This window comes from Rhodnius prolixus, unplaced genomic scaffold (assembly GCF_049639745.1).
Source record: "Rhodnius prolixus isolate KJV_2025 unplaced genomic scaffold, Rpr scaffold_5, whole genome shotgun sequence".
In the NCBI taxonomy this organism is placed as follows: domain Eukaryota; kingdom Metazoa; phylum Arthropoda; class Insecta; order Hemiptera; family Reduviidae; genus Rhodnius; species Rhodnius prolixus.
Window position 1 is genome coordinate 4,884,129 of NW_027411624.1, and position 17,266 is coordinate 4,901,394.

Here is a 17,266-nt window from a genome sequence, read left to right on the forward strand (position 1 = left end):
AACATTTTCTCGTTTCAAATATTCAACAACATTTACTCTTATCCAACATGTGGGTTACTTTTTAAAGATAAAGTTAAACGGTAACCCGTGTCGGATAGATCGTGCGATTGCCTTAGATGAAGAGACTAATTATTTCACAATTTAAATTCGTAAACTTTTTGCATTGCTTTAAATTTCCAATGTGTGGTCATAGTCTAATTGGAAAATTAATGACATGCGTATTTGAATAGTTACATCATTATTAACGTTCAATGGATCTCGAATTTGTTATACTCATTTATTTCTATTATTATAACAATTTTTTGGCTAATAATAAGTAAATAACGGAAAAATAAGGACAATACCTTTTTGTTTTTTGATAGCAGCAGTACTTTTGCGTATCCATTCAATGCCCCAAAATCATACCTTTTTGGGTTTTCATTAACCTTTAAGGTTTCTTAAAAAAAAAAATTGTAGTTTAATTATTACAAACATTTAAGGCGCCACGGTAGTCGAGTGGTTAGAGGCGAGACCTGCAAAGCTAAGATGTATTGTTGGTTTAGTGGATTCGATTCCCTGTTCTAGGTCTTGGATTTTATTTAATGGTTAATATGAGAAATTTATAGTAAAGTATGTTAGGCGGTTATAGGCAAGACCCGCAAAGCTAAGATGTATTGTTGGTTAGTGGGTTCGATTTTATTTAATGGTTAATATGAGAAATTTATAGTAAAGTATGTTTGGCGGTATAGGCTAGACCCGCAAAGCTAAGATGTATTGTTGGTTAGTGGGTTCGATTTCATTTAATGGTTAATATGAGAAATTTATAGTAAAGTATGTTTGGCGGTATAGGCTAGACCCGCAAAGCTAAGGTGTATTGCGTTGCTAGTCTATATTCCCCGGTCTATACCTTTAATGGTTAATATAAGAAATTTACAGTAAAGTATGTTTGCTAGTCGCCTCCGTCCACGACAGCTAATTGGTAGTTGGACGTTAAGCCCCGCCTCATAAAATAGGCGATTACTTTACTTTTTTCTTTTTTTTTTATTACAAACATTTACTACTTATATTTATGGCTGAAAAACATAAGAGGACTTAATTTTGGGCTAATGGCATGAATATAGGGCACAGGCTAATTTGTTTTCTTTTAAAGTGATTTTGAAGGGGCTTAATCGTCAGAATACGATTTATGGGGAAAAAATTTAAGTTCTAAACAGGTCCTCTTTTTTTTTTTTTTTAATAAACTTTGTACAGCAGGAACAAATCTGTTCCTTGTATTTGACTTACAAAAAAACAAAAAAAAATAACCTCTAGTCTTGTGTACACACCTTAGCGACAAACTTACTGAACGATGGACTTCAAAAATTTCAAAAATTATTTCCGTTTTTTTATAAAAAAAAGTTTAACCAAAATCAGCGGACCAAAATAGTATTCAAAGACACGTACTTGCAGATAGATTTATCTGTGCGAAGTCCACCAGTCAGCAGCAGTTTTTTTCTCCTTTTGGCTCAACAAAGAAATAGATTCAAATAATATTAATTCCGGAAAAAAAATAAAATAAGATAAGAAAACAAACGTGTGTCCACATTAATGGATGGGTAGCGCACATACGTATTTCCTGTTTACGTATTAAAAAAAATCATTGAAAGATCTATTTTTTTAAATTTTAATTATAAAATTTATTTTAATTGAAAGATAATCTTGGATAAAATTATAATTTTAAAATATTTATTTTTTAAACATTTATTGTGTACGTAAGTCACATATACTGGGTAGAACTAGGTGTGTGTAGAGTCTGCAGCGTGCAGCACTGTACTGGTGATCTTACCAGAACAGAACTGAAGACTAAGTGTCCCGTTACATACCCCCACTGCTGTTCATTAAGAAACTGTTTCCCCACCCTGTTCTCCTTCAGAGGAGAAACGGGCGTGTTCCCCTACCACCTGGCGGTATCAGGCAGGGCTGGTCCCCTCAGGCAGCGCAAGAAGAAGAAGAAGAAGAAGTAGAAGAAGAAGAGAGAGAAGTCAACACGAAGCGGGGCTCTTATTAAAACAACTGGGGCACTAGGACCGTGCGGTTCTACAGAGGAAGGCCTGAATACGGTGTGTAACTGTCCCACTCTTCGCTTGAGGAACTGTTCCTTTTTTCTTTCGGGAGGAGTAAGAAGTCACAAAGGAGAAAGGAAAAGTGCAAAAGAAGAATATACTAGTTATTTTTTTTTTTTTTTTTTTTAAAGGAGTTTCAAAAAAAAAAAGATATAGTGGGGAACCCCCTTTAGGTGAGCGGCGAGGTAGAGGTGGCCGGCACTGCCCCACACGGTGTACCATCCTGGGTGGGGTACCCGGGCATGTCTTCCCTCACACTCCCTCCCGGCCGGTACAGTGTTATCAGTGTACTCCTGCCCAGTGCGCTCCAGGATTACCGTCCTTCTTCTCCTAGATTCCCCTTTTTTTTTTTGCGTTGAGTGTGTGTGTGTGTGTTTAAAGTAAAACTCCCCCCAAAAAAATAGAATAAAATAAATAATAATAATAAATAAATGAACAATCTCGCCGTGCGATCTTCATGAGGTGGGGCTGCCTGTGACTGTAACGGTATCCAGGTGGGGCGCCACAGTCTTGTCCGCTGGCCTTTACCGCCAGTGTCCGTCCTGCAAGAGAACTCGCCCCTACCGGACAAAGTGCCCCGTGTAGTGTGCGCCCCTAGATTTTTTTTTTTTTTTTAAAGAAAAACCAAAAAAGAGGGAAATTCTTGCAGCACAACCCCATGGAACAAAATTTCCCTTTTATTAAAAAAAATTTTCTACTTCATTCATTTTTTGGTTTTTCGAAATAGTTTATATTTTTTTTTTTTTTAAGACTTCATTATTTTTTTAAAAAAAATAGTTTTTCCTTCTGCCTCGCCCCCCACCCACAAAAAAAAATCGGGGTTATTATTTTTTGTTTTGCGGATCTCAAAATATTACGTGACAATAATACTTAAGTGTCCAGTGTCTTCGAAGTTCACTGTCTTCAAATCAAGAAACTTCAAAACAGCGTGTGAGGACTATTAAAGAAGGAAGTGTTGCAAACCCGTGGACAGACAAAACGTCTTCAAAACTCCTATCAGGTGAGTACCGTAATTTTAATTTTCTTTTTTCTTTTTTTTTTTTAAAAAAAAGTGATATTAGTGCTTCGAAACTTCCCCCCAAAAAGAGGGTGACATCTCTTAAATACTCATATTTTAATCATAATGCAAAGAAAATAAAAATTCGCGTCCAATAATAAAAAGTAAAATGGAAAGCGTGCAAGAAAAGTCGATTCACACACAGACACACACACACACAGACACAGACAGACCATTGTGCGTGTTCCAGCAGATCCCCCATTAGCTCTTATGTCCAACAGTGGGCTTCCGTCAAAAAAGAGTGAGTTAGAGAGAGTGAGATAGATGGAAAACGCTCGCGCTAACTTGAACTCTCTCATACGTGCGAACCGCAGCGTAAGAAGATAACAATCAAAAACTGTTGTCAAGTGTGTCGATGAAAGTGAAAATTAAACTGGAAGTTAGCCGAAGAAAATTCGATCAGACAAAAGATGAATTCTCTGTTCCTTTGTTTGTTTTTTTTCCGCAACTCTTTTTTCTTTGCTTAAATCTTTTTTGAAAAATCAATTTTTATACAATTTTAATTTTCAAAATTCTATTTAATTAAAAGATGAACAAAAATTACTTAAAAATTTAAATTGATGGCAATTTCTTAGAATTAAGAAAAAAAAATTTACAAGAAATAACAGCTGCACTTTACTCTAGAATAAAAACGAGCCATGCTGAGATAAACATGAATTTCTATCAGGCATCCCTTAAAGTGTTAAAAAAAATTGAGAAAAAAATGATCATTCCTGTTATAACTTACAGGATTAATCCCTACGAAGAAATAGGGAGCAAATTTAGGGAGAAAAAAAAAAAAAACGTACGCACTATTCCTTTAAATGATTTTAGAATTACGTGACTTTTTTAAACCAAAAAATTTTTCTATCAGTTTTTTTTAGGAACATCCGGTAAAAACTGAAAATATCAATTCTGAAATATTTTTTAGCGTTTTTCAGCCCCCCCCCCACCCCGCCGATCCCGGTGAATATTTTGAAAACGCATAAAGTTTTACAACCACTTCCTCTTGAAAACGGATACGGGAATAATTGGTTGACTTTTCTTTTTTTTTTGGACGAATTTAGAAAATTTATATTTAAAAAAAATAAATAAATAAACGAAGTTTAAAAAAAAATTGTCAGTAAACCATTGATGACTTTATCAGAGATAAATAAAAAACCTTATCAGTTAAAGATGCGAACAGTAAAAACCATCTGACGTCAGTCATCTTTTTTTTTTAAAATAAAAAACAATTAAAATTAATTTTTAATTAATTTATCAAATTAAAAATTTAAAAAAAAAATAGAAATAATTATAATAAAAATGGCCAAAGAAATCAATAGTACAGTACACTTTAAGGAAAACTGTAAACTACGGGGAAAATTCTACTCAGATATTTAAAGTTGGAAATTTTTTCCTTTGCGGGGGATCTTATTTTACAATAGTTTTTCTGGAAATTCTTGTACCATAAAAATTGCACTCAAGGTACCACACTTATTGGCCATTTCCGGTGATAGGCTAGACCCGCAATGCTAAGATGTATTGCGGTACTTGTCTAGATCTTGGTATTTATTTAATGGTTAATATGAGAAATTTATAGTAAAGTATGCTAGGCGGTTATAGGCTAGACCCGCAATGCAAAGATGTATTGTTGGTTTAGTGGGTTCGATTCCTGGTGTCTAGGCCTTGGATTTTATTTAATGGTTAATATGAGAAATTTACAGTAAAGTATGTTTGGCGGTTATAGGCTAGACCCGCAAAGCTAAGATGTATTGTTGGTTTAGTGGGTTCGATTCCTGGTGTCTAGGTCTTGGATTTTATTTAATGGTTAATATGAGAAATTTATAGTAAAGTATGTTAGGCGTTTATAGGCTAGACCCGCAATGCTAAGATGTATTGTTGGTTTAGTGGGTTCGATTCCCCCGGTCTTAGGTCTTGGATTTTATTTAATGGTTAATATGAGAAATTTACAGTAAAGTATGTTTGCTAGTCGCCTCCTTTCACGACACCTAATTGGGTAGTTGGACGTAAAGCACGCCTAAAAAAAAATAAGCACTCAAGGAACCACACTTATCGACCATTTCCGGTGATGAATAAATATTTTTTTAAAAAAAATTCGATCTATTATAAAACTTCCTTTTAAAATTATTTGTTTGAATTTAAAATTTTGATCTGGCAACTTGACAATTTTATTTTGAGGAAAAAATATTTAAACTAAAGACGCGTTTTAAATACATTTTTGATATTTTACATAAGAAAATTCTAATACATGAAAACAGATTTTTGTATAAAGTAAAAAAAAAAAGAAATTTTTCGATTTAAGTGTTTTATTTTAATTAAATAAACCCCCCCAAAAATTTTGTATAAGTTTAACCCCCCCCCCCGTATTTAGGTAGAATCGCCATAGTGAATTTATACGGATATTTAACGTCAGGGAGATTTTTTTTTTTTTTTTTTGTCTTGTTTGTACGTGTGTCTGTATTTCTTTCTATTTGCATATTTATCACACATGAATAACCGATATACTGCATAACAATAAAGGGGAATAAATAATAAAAAAATCTGTGTAGGCCTAATTTTTTATTTATTTATTTATTTATTTTTTTGTGAGTCGTGATCGAATCTTTATTTTTTTTTCTATTACGAAAAAAATTGTCTAATATTTCTTTGAAAAAATTGTTTCCGGTTTAGCTAGATTAGAAATAAATTAAAATCAAATTTACTTTCAATATTCAGCTATCGGCTAAAGCTGATCAGTTTATTGAGTCTAAATTGATTGGTGCGTGAAATTTTTAAATAGATGGTTAAAAAGCTATATTAGAGAAGCTTACACAAATAAACTTAAAAAAAAAATGCTGTTACCTTATTAATTTTATAAATAACACGTGGAACCATACTTAGACGAAAGCTTAAAAGTTATTACAAAATTTAGTTGCCTAGGACTTTTGTCTTTCTAGACATTCTGTGCTTTCACGCACAAATTTAATATTACTGTTACCCACAGACATAAAAAATTTTTTGCAAAGATCTCCCATTATAAGGAAATGGTCCTTAGAATACGAAAAGTCTAAAATCCTCAAAGGTAAGTTTTACACCTCCCTCCAACCAACAATTCCAAAAAATACCATGGTTTAAAGAATACTGCGAAAGTAGAAGATTTTTTTTTTACAACAATGTTTAGACTCCGATTTAATCACAACTTCTCCCTCCATCACTTGTCACGTATTGGTATTTCTGCACAGAGTAACTGTTTCATGTCCTTCTAAATCAGTGGTTGATGCCAACCATCTGATCCTGGATTGTAAGAGCTACCAAAAAGATAGAAATAAATTATGGAATGCAATAATTAGAACAAAATGTCCACTACCCGCCACACTATCCTCACTAAACCAAACCATGAACTGTATCTGGCTATTTATGACTTCATAATCAAAAATGACATCCCTGTTTAAGAGCACAAAAGTGGCAACCCCAACAATAATTAATATTGTAATTAATAAATAATTAACCCCAATAATAATAATTACAGTGATAATAATAATGACATCAGAATAGTATGAATAAATATTATCCATCAGAACATAGGCAATCTCTGGCTAATCTGTCTCAGCAGGAAGCCATCAAAAAAAAAAAAAAAATTAATATTACTTCGTTTAGAAAATAAATCACGTATATTTTAATACAAAAATAAATAAATAATAATTAAATCCAAAAAGAAAGTGAAAAGAGATAAAAGAGGAGAAAATACAACGCGAGAGTTTTTACTGTGTAGGCGTTAAGGATGCTGTGGGGGGTATCTTAACAATAATTAAGGTGGTCCCGCCCTCCAAAAAATGATATCTTAAAACAAACGTACAAAATCGTAGGCAGAATTGTGTAAGTGATAAAATAATATGAGAAAAGATGAGCTTAGCAATGTACCATACATACAAACTATTCCCGTAATGTTTTTGTATTAAAGATGCAAATGTCAACTTGTGAACAATGGGCAGTTTGTTACAATGTTCCGTTTATATGTGGACACATCGAACGATCAATGATTGTCCCACGTGTGGTTAATATATAATAAAAAATAAATAAAATTAAGTTAAAATATTTAGAAATGTATTTTTAAATTTGCACTTTCACTTTCCCAAAGTTCTAACTTAAAAAAAAAAATTCAAAACCCGGAATTCGTTCGAAAACTTAGTTACAGGCGGCCTCCCCTACAATCTCCTTAAAATAATTATACTCTTTAAAAAAAAAAAAAATATTTAGTAAATAAAACAATCGAGTTTTTTCTTTATCGCGAAATTGAACGCAAAAAAGTATCGATATCCTGAAAAAATGAAAATAACTAAGTCAAATTGCTATTTTTGTGTCAGCTAGTCTTCCTCAAATCTTGAAAATTTCGTTACTAACAAATTTTGATTCATACGGAATTTGATCTTCGCTAAATTGCCCAATAATGGCGCTAAAATCAATTTTTCCAGTCGAATATTGCCAATCTAAAAGTGAATAGTATTCTCACGCAGGCGCCACGGTAGACGAGCGGTTATAGGCTAGACCCGCAATGCTAAGATGTATTACGGTACTTGTCTAGGTCTTGGATTTTATTTAATGGTTAATATGAGAAATTTATAGTAAAGTATGTTAGGCGGCTATAGGCTAGACCCGCAAAGCTAAGATGTATTGTTGGTTTAGTGGGTTCGATTTCCCCGGTCTAGGCCTTGGATTTTATTTAATGGTTAATATGAGAAATTTACAGTAAAGTATGTTTGTTAGTCGCCTCCTTCCACGACACCTAATTGGGTAGTTGGACGTAAAGCCCGCCTAAAAAAAATAAGCAATTACTTTACTTTTTTTAGAATTCTCACGCGGGCTACCCAGGTTCGAATCCAGCTGCTGCTGGCCCATTAAATTTTTTTCTTTCTTTGGAACTTCTTACAGTTTATTGCCCGGTGATGGATCATATGCTCTGTAACGAGAGAGCAATGTCCTGAAGCTGGGAGTGTACAGGAAAAAAGCTCCAGGCGCTAATGATCTTAGATGGTGTAGCGCCTTAAAAATAGTAACAATATTTAAAAAAAAAATAATCAAAAAAAGGAAAATTATTTCAGTTAATATGTTTTCATCTCCGTTGAATGAGGAAATTTCGATTTTGATTAAAATGGTGTTGAAAAGACCACCGGATGAACTTAAAATAATTATCAACTATTAACTTCCTGCGATCTTCCGTTTTGGTATAATGCTTAACAAAACACTAAATTATTTATTAATCTTCAGAAATTTTCTTGCAAAGGTGACTTTTTTTCTTGTTAATGATTGCTGCTTTTACCCATCAAGTTCTCTGCTAATCAGGATGCCCACATTCCTCTAAGCCCTTTTACAATCGCCTATCTCTCGTTTATTCATCGCTTACGTTTCCAGCATCAGTAAACACTTGATCTTTAGTATTTTGCAACTTCTCGTTTCGTTCCAACACTATTTACATCCTTGCCATCCTTGCAGAACCTAAAATCCATTTAAATACTTTTGCTCTTTGCCTCATCTTGCAGAACTACTGATCTTTTTGGTTAATCTCTAAAGGTTCACTCAAAAAATTTTTTTTCGCCCATGGAAAACTAGTTTTAATCGCCCTCCTAAAAAAAAAAGACTTTAATGCCTAAAGCGATTCTTTGTGCATACCTACATAAAAATAAATAAATAAATAAAATAATAATAATAAATACTACCATGTCCCATGCTAGCGTGTTATAAAAAGCAATAAAAAATAAAACCGCATAGTTGATGATTATGAAAATGAAAATTTTGTGCATAAATTTGCATTAATATACTTCGGTCTAATTAATTGAGGAATGCACGTTGCTTGTAATTGTAATTTTTGTTTAATACAGGAAGTTGAGAAAAACACGTTTTTTTTTGTAATTAAAAAAAATGTAAAATCAATAAAGTCGCATGTTTGTCTCGATCAGTGAAGTATGTGGGTATAGTTATGCAAAAATAGTAACGTTTTTTTTTCTTTAAAAAATCATTTTTATCATTAATTGAACACCTAAAAAACGATTAATAGAGAAAAGCCGGAAGTGCACCGAAAAAAGCTCTGGGCGCCAATAACCTCAGCTGTTGACGCGCCTTAAATCATAAAAAATAAAATAAAATAAAATGAATAAATATTAATAGAGAATAGTCAAATTGGCGCTTGATTATTGGTGAAAAAGAACCAGAGAAGATTGACACAATAGATGGCATAATAATTAATATAGTAAATTAAAGTAAGTAAAGTAATCGCCTATTTTTTCAGGCGGGGCTTAACGTCCAACTACCAAGTGAGGTGTCGTGGACGGAGGCGACTAGCAAACATACTTTACTGTAAATTTCTCATATTAACCATTAAATAAAATCCAAGGCTTAGAACAGGGGAATCGAACCCACTAAACCAACAATACATCTTAGCTTTGCGGGTCTAGTCTATAAACGCCTAACATACTTTACTATAAATTTCTCATATTAACCATTAAATAAAATCCAAGACCTAGACCGGGGGAATCGAACCCACTAAACCAACAATACATCTTAGCTTTGCGGGTCTCGTCTCTTAACCGCTCGGCTATCGTGGCGCCTGCATAATAATTAATATAATTATAGATTTATGACTATAAAAAAGGGTTCCGCTCCTAATATTTATGACAATCAAATGTGCCGATCAATGTGGCACTGTCTAGAAACAGCTGGTTGAAGGGCCCGTGACGTGTTAAATCCACCTTTTTAGTTCGATTTGTTTATTATTACTATTATTATTTATTTATTTTTTTTTTATTTGAGGCGCGTCAACATCTACGGTTATTGGCGCCCGGAGCTTTTTTTCAGTGCTCTGCCGGCCTCCAGACAGTGTTCTCTCTCGTTACAGACAACACTGTCCATAACCGGACAGTGAGCTGTACGAAGCTCCTAGGAAGAGAAAAATCTAAGGGATTCGAACCTGGGACCTCCGCGAGAGAGTCCAGTACGCTATCCCTTCCCTTATTATTGTTATTTTTTAAAGAATAAATAAAATCTAAAAAACCAGGAGCGCTAGAATCGAACCCAGTCCCTTCAAATTACAACTCAGCATTGCAGTTCTCGCCTTTTTTAGCTATCGAGTTGCCACTGTCGATTTTTTTTTATTTCGAACATTTTTATCGAGATAAATTGCCGATTTTACGTCCCTCGTTTGCAAACAATTATTATTGCCGTCTCAGCTCTACTTTAAATTTGTAATTAAGAACAAAATACAGGTTTTATCTCAGTTTAATATTAGGTACCAAGACAAATGTAGTATAAATTGCAAATATTAAGAAAAATTAATTGATTAATATTGATGTGAACATTTCATTTTTCTGTTTTTATTTGCTGTCATCAAGACACAACTGATCCCTTATTATGAATCATTCGTAATTATGTAATAAAATCTAAGAATGTTTTTTTGCTTTTTTCTATTAAAACAAAAAAATTGAACAATAATTAAAAACCGGGGAAGGGATTAGTTATGCGGTTAGCGTGCTGGACTCCTACGCGGAGGTCCCGGGTTCGAATCCAGCTGCTGACCCTTAGATTTTCTCTTCCTAGGAGCTTCATACAGCTCACTGTCCGGTGATGGTTACCGTGTTGTCTGTAACGAGAGAATACTGTCCGGAGGCCGGCAGTGCACTGAAAAAAAAAGCTCTCCGGGCGCCAATAACCTTAGATGTTGACGCGCCTTAAATCATTAAAAAAAATAATAATAATAGTAATAATAAACAAATCGAACTAAAATGGTGGATTTAACACGTCACGGGCCCTTCAACCAGCTGTTCTGGACAGTGCCACTTTGATCGGCACATTTGATTGTCATAAATATTAGGAGCTGAACCCTTTTTTATAGTCATAAATCTACAATTATATTAATTATTATGCAGGCGCCACGATAGCCAAGCGGTTATAGGCTAGACCCGCAATGCTAAGATGTATTGTTGGTTTAGTGGGTTCGATTCCCCCGGTGATGAACAGTGTTGTCTATAACAGGAGAACACTGTCCGGAGGCCGGCAGTGCACTGAAAAAAAAAGCTCTCCGGGCGCCAATAACCTTAGATGTTGACGCGCCTTAAATCATCATAAAAAAAAAATAATAATAATATTTAAAAAACGGAACTCGCCCGCTGGCTAACCTTTATACACCGGAAAAGAAATAAGTGCCCATATAAGTGATGAGCTCCACGGATTTGGCCCATAAATTCTGGCCTCTATGTCGGCTAAAGATGATCATGATGATGTGATAATGGTGTTTATTCAAGAGTGGAGGAGGGTGGTTGTGGTGGAATAAGCCCAAAGGGGCCCCGTAATATGGCTTTAGTCTCGCCTTCTCCGCCAGCTCTATCTGGAAGCCCCTCCCCGTAACTGCTCTTTTAGTTCTTTAGACTTTATTCATTCAGATCATAAAATATAAAAGAATAGCTATAAAAAAATAAATAAAAACTTTCTTACACAATTCGCAAAATACGTAATACAAATCATGTCTCTTCTCTTTTCTTCTCTTGTCCAAAAAATAAAGAATGTAATAGAATTTGTAACGCCTTCAAGAAATATTTTTATAAAAGTTTCACGCCAAGTTATCGTCTATTCCAATAGTTTACATTTTAAGCGAAGAGCACATACAGGTTTGTCTGCCCATCTGGTATCTAAAGATTACAACTTCCTCTTGTAAAAACCAATTTACACGACTTCCTTTTACAATTATTCTCGAACTTCTTACTCACAAAATTATCGTCAAATTTCGAACCTTTTGAATTAAATTATGTATTAAATTATAACTAAAATATTTGAAGCCGTATAGTGGTATGATAATAGTAAAATATAACTTGACAGAAAGGGAAGTCTAGCCCAGCCTAGAACTATTTTCGAGATAATCTCATAAACTAAAGACCTACTTCCGGTTACAGAATTATTTTTTCAGGTACATCAGATGATAGGTCCCTTACATCTTTACAAAAAAAAAAAAAAAAAAAAGAATCTACAGAAGACATCTACTTAACTCTGTCGGAGGTTACCCTCAATCAGTTTTTTCCAAGATGAAAATTTTTCACTTTTATTAGAAAAATTTCCCAAGAAAGGAAAAGAAAAAGAAATCGTTTTAAGTGATTTTAGGGGTGGTAGATATACCTACCGGAAATAGGATTTTCAAATTTTACAATGGCGTTGTTTCTATCAAAACAATTCAAAAACGTGTTAGTTATATTTATAAGCTTCTAATGTGTGATTAATTATTATTATGAATTACATATTGATATACTTCCGGCAGATAATGTGCGATATCTTGGATAAACGTCTTTCCCTGGAACACATGGACTTGACACAAGCGACGTGAACTTAACTTAGGTTACAGAATAATCAAAAGACTACTATAGTAAGAACGATCTGAATTGACTGTAATGGAGAAACTCTTCACAGTCCTGCTAGCCCGAATCTGGACTTAGGGACTTAATCTGTACCGTACAGCTGAGCGCTCCAATCTGAACTTAGGGACTAGATCTGTGCGGTACAGCTAAGTGCTCCAATCTGGACTTAGGGACTAGATCTGTGCGGTACAGCTAAGCGCTCTAATCTGGACTTAGTGACTAGATCTGTGCGGTACAGCTAAGCGCTCTAATCTGGACTTAGGGACTGGATTCTGTGCGGTCCAGCTAAGCGCTCCAATCTGGACTTAGGGACTAGATTCTGTGCGGTACAGCTAAGCGCTCCATTCCGGACTTAGAGACTAGAACTGTGCGCTACAGCTAAGCGCTCCAATCTGGACTTAGGGACTAGATTCTGTGCGGTACAGCTATCTTAATCGCTCCAATTCTACGCACCATCGTTAACGCATCTTCCTACGTTAGCAATCTGACTATTCACACTGACTTTAAAGATCCCTTTTGACCTTGACCTAGCCAAATCCAGCAAACATCAAATTTCATTCCCAACTTACCCAACACTTCAACCCGCTCTTACGCTAACTGTTCCAAAGTACGGCTTAAGCGTTGATGGCCTCACCAACTCCTGATCGCACGCGGTGTCCTGTGTTCGCCGACTCGTGATCGTCATTGTTCGATATTCTTAATTGAATTTTTTAAATTTATTACGTCTACGTATTATTCGCAACCATACATAACAGTTGTAAATTAAATAAATTTAAAATATGTATATTATAAGTTTTTCAGAATATTAGTTGTACCTTTTTATAATTGTTATTCTGAATCGTCGCAGTAGCTGAGCGCAGTAAGGAGTGCAACGCTAAGATGTATCGCGGTTAGAGGTTCGAATCTCAGTGTTTTTGTCTTCAATTTTTTATTTAATGTTTTAATATTAAATGAAAACGATTCTTACACTGTGTGGAGTCGCTGAGTTGCACAAATTAAAGGTTGGCTAATAATGTATTACAATAAAACCAAAAATAAGTGTAAAACAGACACCCGCCTTTCTCCTACGTACTTGGATGCTACTGCACAAATGTGGCAGAAGGGGTGAAAAATATCAAGACCGGAAACCATCCCCACTTCTTAATTTACTTTTCACGAAAAACGTATCACATGAAACGGATTTTCTTTTATCAGTTGTATTGGAAATCGCGAAAAACTGATAAAACTGTTTAAATTCAGGAAATTCTCTATTCTGGTTACTCAAATTTTTACTCAAACGCTTAACATTTCAGCAACCCAATTGAATCGTCTTTAATATTTTGTAAGTAAACAGGGCAGTGAATTTCTCTCAAAGTGTCTAAAATCGATTTTTTTTTTGGGTGAGAAAAGGAGAAACAATAAAAATTATCTTTTAAAAATTGTAGATCTCAAAAGTGGTACTTCCGTTTGAGAAATTCGGCTCGGTAATTTCCGCCCAGTATCACGAAAGTAACTAATCGAAATAAAAGTTTAAAGTATTTGCGGATTTTTTTTTCGGCGTTTTGAAGTTAGTGTTCTCGCTGAAAACGGAAAAAAAAAATCTCGTACCTACGGGGGACCTCGAAACGTAACTTCCGGGGAAAACGGAATTCAGAAAATTTGTCACTACCGCTATATTTCCTCTACTAAAAAAATGATTACAAACGATATTTGTAACGCGTTTCTTTTCCGCCCCATTTTGGTATCACAGCTTGTAGTAATAATCAGAACAGGAAGTTGTTCAATTGACTAATTTACGAACGAACAACGCCGAATGCTCTTTTCATGTCGTTTGGTATTTATGTTCTAAGTTACCAGGTTTTGCTCGCGTGCATGTACGAACACAAGTTTCTTAATTAATTCCACGACGTTTTTTTTTAAAAAGTATTTTTCTAATTCAAAAACGACTACATAAGTTAAAAAAAATACGTACATCAAAAAAATAATGGAATATTTTTTTTCCCCTCCAATATTACGTAAACAAAATATATGAACAGCAAACAGCTGATCACCAGCCGACCAGCAGGAATGCCAACCGAACACTGAGGTCTGTAAAGTTCTGTAGAACTGTTTAAATAAAAAAAAATAAAAAAAAAAGAAACAATAAAGCCAGAGGTGTAGTTTGGACACACTGACTGGACTACCTGTGGGACAGACTGGGCGCACCAGTCAGTTCTTAGCACTGCCGCTAGGTAGCGTTGGGGTCCAACGAACTGTTGGGTGCTCGCCGCTTTACTACCTGGTTGGATTTTGGAACGTTTTGGCGCATCGACTGTTTTTGGTCATCAGCGCTAACAACGTTTTTATATTGTCTGCTTATAATTATTTTAATTTTTTTTTTTAATAGACATTAAACAATTAAATCATTAGAATCAATTTACGCTATTTTTATGCTCAATTAAATGGTAAATTGAACGTGTTTTATGCGAATTACATACTTGTTTCTTTCATTAAAATCACTGCAGTGGTTGCTGTTCATCAAAGTACTTGGAGGCCACACTTCGTAATTTATTCTTAAGATATGAATTTAAAACATTACTGGTGGTGTACGAGGTCTGTAAATTAAGTAATGAGACTGAATTTTTTATTCAAAAAGAATTACAATTCTATATTGTCACCTTAAAAATAACTTTCTTCTGAAGCCACACAGCGCTGGAGACGTTTCTTCCATTTCTCATAGCAGTGCTCGAACTCCGATACTGGAATAGCCTTCAGCTGGTCGGTTACAGCCGTTTGAAAAGTTTTCGACTATCCCAAAATGAGTTCCCTTGAGGTGATATTTTTCAACTTCGGGAAGAGAAAAAAAGACACAAGGACTCAAGTCAGGCGAATGAGGAGGCTGAGAAGCCACAGGAATGAGCATGGAGTGGCACACTTCAACCTCTCCAAGGCCCAAAAAAGCAAGTATGGCGAAGTCGAAGATCTAAATGCATGCTGATTTGTTTTTTTTCGATATCCACAGGAATCGTCCACAAAGAGTTTCTACCTCAAGGTCAATCAACACATTTTTACCGAGAGGTTCTTGAAAAAAACTTCGAAAAAGGTTCTCATTCGTGTGAGACCAAACATCAAGAACAATTTGGGTGTTGTTGCATCACGATAATGCTCCTTGTCACACACAGCAATTTCAATAAACGAGTTTTTGGCCCTGTAAAAACTCCTTTGGCTCCTCAGCCTCCTTATTCGCCTGACTTGAGTCGTTGTGACTCTTTTTTTCTCTTCCCGAAGTTGAAAAATCATCTCAAGGGAACTCATTTTGGGACAGTCGAAAACATTCTGTAACCGACCAGCTGTTCCAGTATCGGAGTTCGAGCACTGCTATGAGGAGTGGAAGAAACGTCTCCAGCGCTGAGTGGCTTCAGAAGGAAGTTATTTTGAAGGTAGACAATATAGAATTGTAATTCCTTTTTAATAAAAAAAAAATTAAAAAAATCAGTCTCATTACTTAATTTACAGACCTCGTATGACAGAAACTGATAGTCACAATTGTTTTCTTCAAATTTATTATTAACCTCTGATGATGGATGTAAAGAAGCTAAAAAAGTGAATGAACCTTTTTTTTTTTTGTAAATAATAAGTTTTGATTGAGAATTTTTGGCCGTTAAGTTACTGTTGGGTTCAATCTAAAGTTAGGGTTTTCTATGTTATTTATTTATTTATTTTATCCCTAAAATGGTTGAATAACGTCACCCAGGACTGATGTTATCCTTAAAAGCTGATGATTTTGATGATAATTTCAAAAAACATCAAATTTCAGAAATTCAACATGATCGCTACGAGAGAGTTCTCTTGGTAATGGATTACACATTAAAACTTCTAGAGCTAGAGATTCAATTCAACCAGCTTTTCAGTTCATTTCGACTTGTGACACCCTGAGGCAGTCTTTCAAACGGCCAAATTATAGACAACATAAATCTTTCGTGAAATGTATGTAATTCTCCGTCTAATTCCTGGACATAAATGTACTGATGTTAAAAGGAAGATAAAGAGAGTTGATGAAATTTTTTTTTTTGTTGATGTTCTCTCTATTTCCTCCGGATATATTAACAAAAAAGATAAAAACAGAAAATGATAGCCTAGGCTCTTCTAATATGGGTGTTTTGTCTGTGGATATAAACTAAAATTTTTTTGGGCCAATTATTTTTGTTCTGTTTTTAACGTTAATGTGTAGCCAATGGATTGACAGAGTATCAAATACGATAAATACTTATTTTTCCAGAAATAGAAGTTTCAAAGTAAATTGTGTTTGTTTGTGCTTTTGTGATTGTGTGTGATCAGTGTTTGTGCTATTTTCACTTTATTTTCCGTTTGGGCTGAAATCCATTACCAGGAAGTTCTATCGTATTTTCCCCGTTTTCCTTCATTTTCTTGAAAATGTCTATTTTTTTTTTTAAATTTTGTTGGTTCAGGAAAGAGTAAGGGGTATCTCAATTTCAAAATTGAATAGTAGTAAAAGTAATCGCCTATTTTTTCCAGGCGGGGCTTAACGTCCAACTACCATTTGCTAGATGTCGTGGACGGAGGCGAATAACAAACCATTAAAAAAAATCCAAGGCCAAGACCCGGGGAATCGAACCCTGTACCACAATGCATATTAGCTTCGCAGGTCTCGCCTCTTAACCCGCTCGGCTACCGTGGCGCCTCGCTTCTCGGCCTTTTGGCTAAGATCAAAGTGTAGTATCTGTTCTTAGCAAAAATGAATAAATAAATTATATATAATTTGAAAAGTAAAACATATTAGACAATTTATTTTTAAA

General features: G+C 34.7%; 1 protein-coding gene and 1 pseudogene across 2 annotated transcripts in view; both read left to right on the forward strand.

Annotated features, from left to right (window-relative positions):
- Positions 1-2,297: 2,297 nt before the first annotated feature.
- LOC141457697 (uncharacterized) overlaps positions 2,298-17,266 on the forward strand; it is a 286,354-nt gene continuing 271,385 nt past the window's right edge. Inside the window, exon 1 of one of the 2 annotated variants that reach the window (XM_074134899.1) lies at positions 2,298-3,081. The gene's annotated coding sequence lies outside the window, so the exon portion shown is untranslated. The remainder of the gene's footprint in view (positions 3,082-17,266) is intronic. The other variant, XM_074134897.1, reaches the window with a different exon arrangement.
- On the forward strand, positions 17,151-17,257 carry LOC141459016 (U2 spliceosomal RNA; annotated as a pseudogene).